Here is a 7,070-nt window from a genome sequence, read left to right as displayed (position 1 = left end):
AGAAGACAGGTCCGTGAGGCTGGATGCAGAGGACAGGTAGAAAAAAAAGGGGAAGAAATAAGGACAACCTTTTAGTTACAGCAAATGAACTGGCTTAATGCCAATGTTATCTTCCCCAATATGTCAGAAAGGAGTGCAGTCTTTTTGCTTATGCATACACCTGCAATATAGTCACCCTAGCAAATATTAAATAGATGCTCACTCACAAGACATTTCCAGGAAATAAGCTTTTAAAATATTTAGAGACACCCATTCTCATCCAACAAAACCATTTTGTATGGTGTCCTGTTTGCATGACAGGTAGAAAGGTAGAGTAGAAATTACATTGGAAATAAGGTTACCTCTTTCAGTTAAAATTAGTTCTACTTCAGTGTTTCTAGTGCCACTTTGAGACACAAGTACATGCAAGATCCATGTATATATCTTCATCTATAATGCAGGCACTACCTAGACTAGCCAAGTATTTTCCCCATCTTCCCACTTTCATAGCCAAGAGAAATATTTGTCAAAGCATCATTGTTCTGCCTGTTTTCAAGAACTAGACTGTCCTCACTCTAAGAGTCACATTTACTCAAAATCATTCTGTTGCACCTGAAAAGCCTTTTGAAATAAACATCATTAATGCTCAAATTGTCCAGAGGGCTCAAAATTAAGGACCAGATTGAGTGCACCATGGAAGACTAGAAGATACAATAGCAGATTACATTTTTTCTTTTTAAATTTGTCCTATTGTCATCAAAATTGGTAGGAAACACTTCTTAACATCTTAATGTGGCATTAAGAATCAGGCATTATTTATTCAGCATTGGATGCACAGGGAATATTTCCTCTTATGGTGCATACTGAGTTCCTCTTCTCAGTAAATGTTTAACATGATTTTGAAAGATAACCACTGTATTTTCCATAAGTTAGTCAAATTGTTCATCTGGTGACACTATGAAGCATTAAATTGCCTGTAACAGAGGTAGCAGCCACCTGTAAAAGCCTAGCACATGCCATTGCTATAGGAAACAAGCAGCCCAGAGGGATCAATTGAGAAGAGAGAGATCAATGAGTCAAACACTCAACAACCTACATTTCATTGCCATTTTCAGCTTTACCATACAATTTACCTCAGCTGAGACTCAAACATTACTGGCCTACAGCAGTTTTGCATACAACACCAGGGTAAATTTAGTTATGACATCCCTAACCCAGCTGAAGCACAGAGTCACCCCTCTGCTCCTCTCCCATCCTGTAACTACACCATTTCCAACCTCAGCCCTCTGGCAAACCACCCATGAGACCATGATATACACCAGGGAATGTTCATTGATCCACTACCAATTGCTCACAAAAGCATTTCACAACTTTCAGGTGATTTTGGAAAATTTAAATGTCTTGGAGGATCTATTTTTCAATACAAAACAACCAGATTGCTGTTCAAATCTCTGACTCATCATTTTTACAGCTGTACAACATGAGTAAAATATTTTAGGAGTAATTGGCCTTTCTTTTTCTTTCTGAAGTAATCTTACTGATATGACAGTGCTTTCCACCAAGCTTTCATGCAATGAAATACCAGAGAGGTTTCCTTTCCCTTATGGATTCTGATCTTCTGAGGGGCAGGGAGGAGGGGGACAAGGCAGTAATCTTCATTGTAGTCCCTGGGTGTTACACCACTGGGTTGTTCCCAGTTGCATTAAAATAATCCCAAACTTTTCCAGCAAAACAGAGCTACCATTGATCCTGAAAGTACCAAAAAACTAATTCTTCAGTGCCAGGAAGCTGTGGCTGCCCCATCCATAGAAATGTTCAAGAACAGGTTGGATGGGGCTCCTAGCAACCTGATCTAGTGAAAGGTGTCCCTGTTCATGGCTGAGGCAGGGTGGGACTGAATGATCTTTAAGGTCCCTTCCAACCCAGGCCATTCTATGATTTTATGATCACATTAGAAGAGGTCTGTCTTTAGGCACTTTATAATAATTCGGTGAAGTGTCGCAGACATCTTTCATGAAAAATCCTTTCTTAGGATTTTTCCTTGTGACAAGCTGCAGTTCAGCAACCAAAGTAAACAATGGTTATCTGCTGCTGTGGAATGTAACAGGTGATTGGTCTCCTGTGGGTGTTTGGATTTCTTGACCACTCATGGCAGAGCTGGCTCTTGCTCTGTCTGAGACACAGATCTTTGTTATTCATTCTTTTCTATTCTTAGCTTAGCTAGCATCTCAAGAAACCTTTTCCTTTCGATTGCTTTTTAGTATAGTCTAATGTAACATATATCATAAAATAATAAATCAAGCCTTCTGATCATGGAGTCAACATTCTCGTCTCTTCTTCATCCTGAAAACCCTTGTGACCACAGTCACAATTGGTGACCCCCGACTGAGGAGGACAATCATCACTTGGTGAGACCACCAGAGGAGCATTGCTGCACTGGGTAAATCTCAAATGTGTGGCATTGATGGTTGCTTCACAAGTGACCACAGAAGTGGATTCTAGCCAGGAGCTGAAGAACTGAAGATCCGAATTTGGACAGAGTTCACAGCAAGGCTGACCACAAAGGGAACCTTCTGAAAAGCCTCCAGGAAGATGTTCGGAAAGCTCAGCAGCACCGTGCAGATAGCCAGAGAGTCCTGGACACTGTCACAAGGTACTGTTGGTTTTTCCCCTCCTGAAGATGAGGTCAGTCGCAGTTTGTGGCTGCTCATCTGGAGGACTCCTCCCCTAGAGGATGAGGTTCCATTCTCCCCTTCAGAGGAGAAACTTATTGCCCTCTGGCAAAAATGGGGTGAAGAGGACAGAATTCTCCTGTTGGAGGCAGATCTCTATGAGTTCTTTCGATGGGCGAAGCTCTTTGGGTTTTTTACGGATGTGCTATATGCCCTCGATGTGTTTGTCTGGGAGTGTATGGGCTCCATTTTCCAATTCTTTTTATACCGGGGGTTCGGATGCCCCTCGATTTATCCAACCTTTTTGAAGCTCTTTCTAGTCTTGAAACGGAGAGCAGCTGTTTTTCCCTGGATTGCTAACTGCAAGGGCAAAGCCCCGTTCCCCCCAATTCCGGGGGAAGACCCTTTGGAGGGGGACGATCTGCTGCTTTCCAGCCCCCCTGAACCACAGTGGGGGGGCGAAGTTTCGCCCGCAGCCGAAGTTTTTTTTACTGCGTCTTCGGAGCATGCTCAGACGGAGCCGTTTGTTCCCCCCTCCCGTTGCTCTCAGGGGGGATGGGAGTGGGCGGCACGGGCACCGCCCCGGCCAGCGCCGCGGGCACCGCCCCGGCCAGCGCCGCGGGCGCCGCCCCAGCCCGCCCCGCGGGTGCGGGCGGTTCCCCCCGCGGCCCGTCCCGCGGCCGCCCCTCCGGGGGAGCCTGTGGGCGCTCCAGCCGCGGTTCCGCCGGCTTCCCTGCCTGCATCTATCTCAGAGACACCGCTTCCCGCGGCTGCGCCGATGTTGCTGGGCAACAGCGATCCACCGCTCCCCCCGGCCGTCCCGCCGCCTTCTGCGACTGCGGTTCCGCGGCCGATGTCAGAGTCCGGCGCAGAAGAAGCTGCCGACCCCGTGCCGCCCCCGCCGCCCCCGCCGCCTCCCCAGGCGGCCCCGCTGCCTGCCCCTGCGGGGACTCCGTTCTCCATGTCTGCGTCAGAGGCTGCCTTGGAGCCGGCGGCAGCTGCAGCGGCGCCTCCTGCATTCAGCGTGACTTCCTCCCCGAGTTTTTCGGGTTGTTCCGGGGCTGCCCCTACGGGGGGAGCTGGGACAGGGGAAGAGGGCGTCAGCCTGTCCTTCCGTGGAGGAGGCATGGCCCGACAGCTGGCTGTGGGCGCAGCGCGACTGTCTGTTTTCAAGATCAGCATTCTTGGCGGGTTGGGGGGTGTTTGGTCCGGGGTTTCTCCCTGGGGGATGCGAATCTCTCTGCCGCCCCTCGCGCGCCCCAGCGGCGAGGGGAAGGTGGGTCCCGAAAGTTCTGCCCCTGGTCCCCAGCCCAGAGCGGGTGGCGGTGGTGCCGTGAGGCAGATGGGAGGAACACCTGGTGCATTTGCATTGCAGAGGCAGAGGGCACAGCAGGAAGCGAGCATCGCTTGTCTGCTGTGGGGAAAGGACATCCCCAGACCCGAGACGAAGTTTCTCGGGACAGCTTCTGTCTTCCCATTGCCGGCATGCCTCGGTGATTTTGGGGAAAGGAAGCGTTTGGTCACCCCTTCTGCCATTGTACTGGCAGCAGGGTGCGGGTCTGTGCCAATGCAGAGCCTGCCTCGGGGGCTGGGCCTGGGCTGTCTGCCTTGGTTGCTTGGGCCAGGGCCACCTCCCAGCCTCCTGTTGGGTTTGGGGGCTTTGCTTCCCCCTTCTGGTCCTGGGCCACCTTTCTGTGGGCCAGGTCTGGGGTTCCTGATCCTTCCACATGGGCCAGGGCCCCCAAGGGCCTCTCTCTGGCTCCTCTGCTGCTGCTGCTGCTCTTTCCGACAAGACAAAAAAAAAAAAAAAAAAAAAAAAAAAAAAAAAAAAAAAAAAAAAAAAAAAAAAAAAAAAAAATTTAAATTGAATAAAAAAGGGTGAAAGAGCTGGCAGAGCAGCTCAGAGGCATTGAGGAGCCAGGGATTGGCTTCAGCCCAAGTTGTTCAATAAAGGGCTGTGGCAAGACATTTCAGAAATTTTCTCAAAATTCTTTGAAGACTGTCAATGGACTTTTGATAAATATTGATGGACCTTTTTCTGTAGCAAGCCTGTTTCAGGACCAAAAGAAACTTTCAGATATGGCAAAGAGAAACATCTTCAAGCCATGGACTTTTCCTGAAACTCAGCTGCTTGGACTTGAATTTTCTTTGCATTGTTTTTGCATTTTCTTATATTATAGAATTGTTTTAGTAATATGATAGAATTTTATGTTCTACAGGTGAAGAAATTCCCAGTGCATTCCACAGGAGCACTTGAGTGGAGTTTGATTGGCAACAGATAACCTGTCAAGTGTTTGTCTTTTTCTTCGGCATGAGTACAGCAGAGAAAATTACAAACACTTCTTCCTTTTAATTTAACTAAATAAAAAAAAGGTGACATGTCGCAGACATCTTTCATGAAAAATCCTTTCTTAGGATTTTTCCTTGTGACAAGCTGCAGTTCAGCAACCAAAGTAAACAATGGTTATCTGCTGCTGTGGAATGTAACAGGTGATTGGTCTCCTGTGGGTGTTTGGATTTCTTGACCACTCATGGCAGAGCTGGCTCTTGCTCTGTCTGAGACACAGATCTTTGTTATTCATTCTTTTCTATTCTTAGCTTAGCTAGCATCTGAAGAAACCTTTCCTTTCTATTGCTTTTTAGTATAGTCTAATGTAACATATATCATAAAATAATAAATCAAGCCTTCTGATCATGGAGTCAACATTCTCGTCTCTTCTTCATCCTGAAAACCCTTGTGACCACAGTCACAGGTGAAGTACTTTCTTATAACACAGTCCTTGGCTCTCCCGACATGCAATGAGAAAGACAATTGTCTCCATTCATGCAAACGTTAAAGACAAGGCTTATAATTCTTCTACCATCAGCAGCTGCCCATTGTTTTCTTCAGTATCTCAACAGTGTGGGGAGGGGATGACTTGATGATAAAACATCTGACAGATGCCAGGTGAGGAGCCTGGAAGAAGGTCAGCCTGGGTTTGCTAATTAAAGGGATGTACCTCAGAACACATACCCTTGAAGTCTGGGGGTTTGTATTAGAGGATCTTTATGGTCAACTAATCAGTCTGTAAGTGCTTGTTTTGTGTTTATCTAGAAGGCCTCATGCTGGAATTCTTTTGACAAATAATCTGCCACTATTTATCAGGTTATTCTTGTCACTGATGTGACAAAATAATTCATGAAGGGATTTTAAACTGTATCTGACTTCCCTCCAGCTAGCTGTAGTCTCTGGCACTTAGGGAATACCTGTATGGAAGTACTTGAGGCAAAAAATAAATGTAGTTTAATAACCCAAATATTATTTTTAGAAACCTCCACCTTATATTGAAGATTCTTTAAAATTAGTCTGTCAGCAAAAGAGCAGCAATTCTAGAGGAAATTTGGAAAATTTACAATTCTACTTGCATTAATCAAGAGAACTAGGAAAATTTGAAATTTGTTCATTTAAAAGAGTCAGGTAAAACATATGAACAGAATAATAAAGGTTTAAAAAACAGCCTGAATTTTGAACTGAAAAATGTGAGAATTACAGCATACTAAATTTATATTGGTTTAAATTAGTCTAGATACACAGGTGTTGCCTTAATCTGAATAAATATTTCTTCAAAGTAAAGAATTTTGGTGGAAAAAATCCTGAGCTTGAAACCAGACCATAACCTAACCCAGCCTCACCTCACCAGATGCAGAAGCACTCTGGGCTGAGCCACTGAGCACCAGGCCCCCACCCCACATGCACAAGGGTCTACAACTCCTCTACATAAACTCCTAAAGCACCTGTCCTAGTAGGTAAACTAAGAATGTGTTTATTTCTTTTTGACAGATTCCCTTAAAAATAAAATAAAAGAAAAAATTTTGAAAATCATCTTATAGATGTGAGGTTGGGTGGGGCTTTGGAATCTGCTCTAGTGGAAGGTGTCCTTGCCCATGGCAGGAGAGTTGGAACGACATGATCTTTAAGGTCCCTTACAACCCCAATCTTTCAATGATTCCATGCTTTACTTAGGGAACTTTGGGGTTAGCTACTTGCATGCCAACAGCCAATCAGAGGAGCTAAGAACCACATGCATATTTCTTAGGAGAGTGCTTTTCTAACAAGAGGAGCAAGCTAATTGTGCAAATGGTCATTGGACATGAATGCAGAAGAAAGGAGGCTCCTGCACAATATTTCTTTGATCCTAAAAAGCATATCTGAGTTTTATATGGTTTTCGCAGTCATTGGCTAAAACAACTAAGTCATTTGTTTCCTAGATTTCAAGTCCAGATAAGGCAGAAGTGCATTTTTCTCTTGGATAATCAGAGGGGGAAGGGTGAGGTGACTGGAGCCCCCTTAAGCCCCTACTCACTTATTCCCAGCCACAAGACACAGTCATCATCATCCAGCCCTCGTATAAGAAAGCTTAATGGCAAGAAATTAATTAA

Source organism: Molothrus ater, chromosome 1 (assembly GCF_012460135.2).
Source record: "Molothrus ater isolate BHLD 08-10-18 breed brown headed cowbird chromosome 1, BPBGC_Mater_1.1, whole genome shotgun sequence".
NCBI classification, from domain to species: domain Eukaryota; kingdom Metazoa; phylum Chordata; class Aves; order Passeriformes; family Icteridae; genus Molothrus; species Molothrus ater.
The sequence above is the reverse complement of the archived record's forward strand: the minus strand, read 5'-3'. Positions refer to the sequence as shown.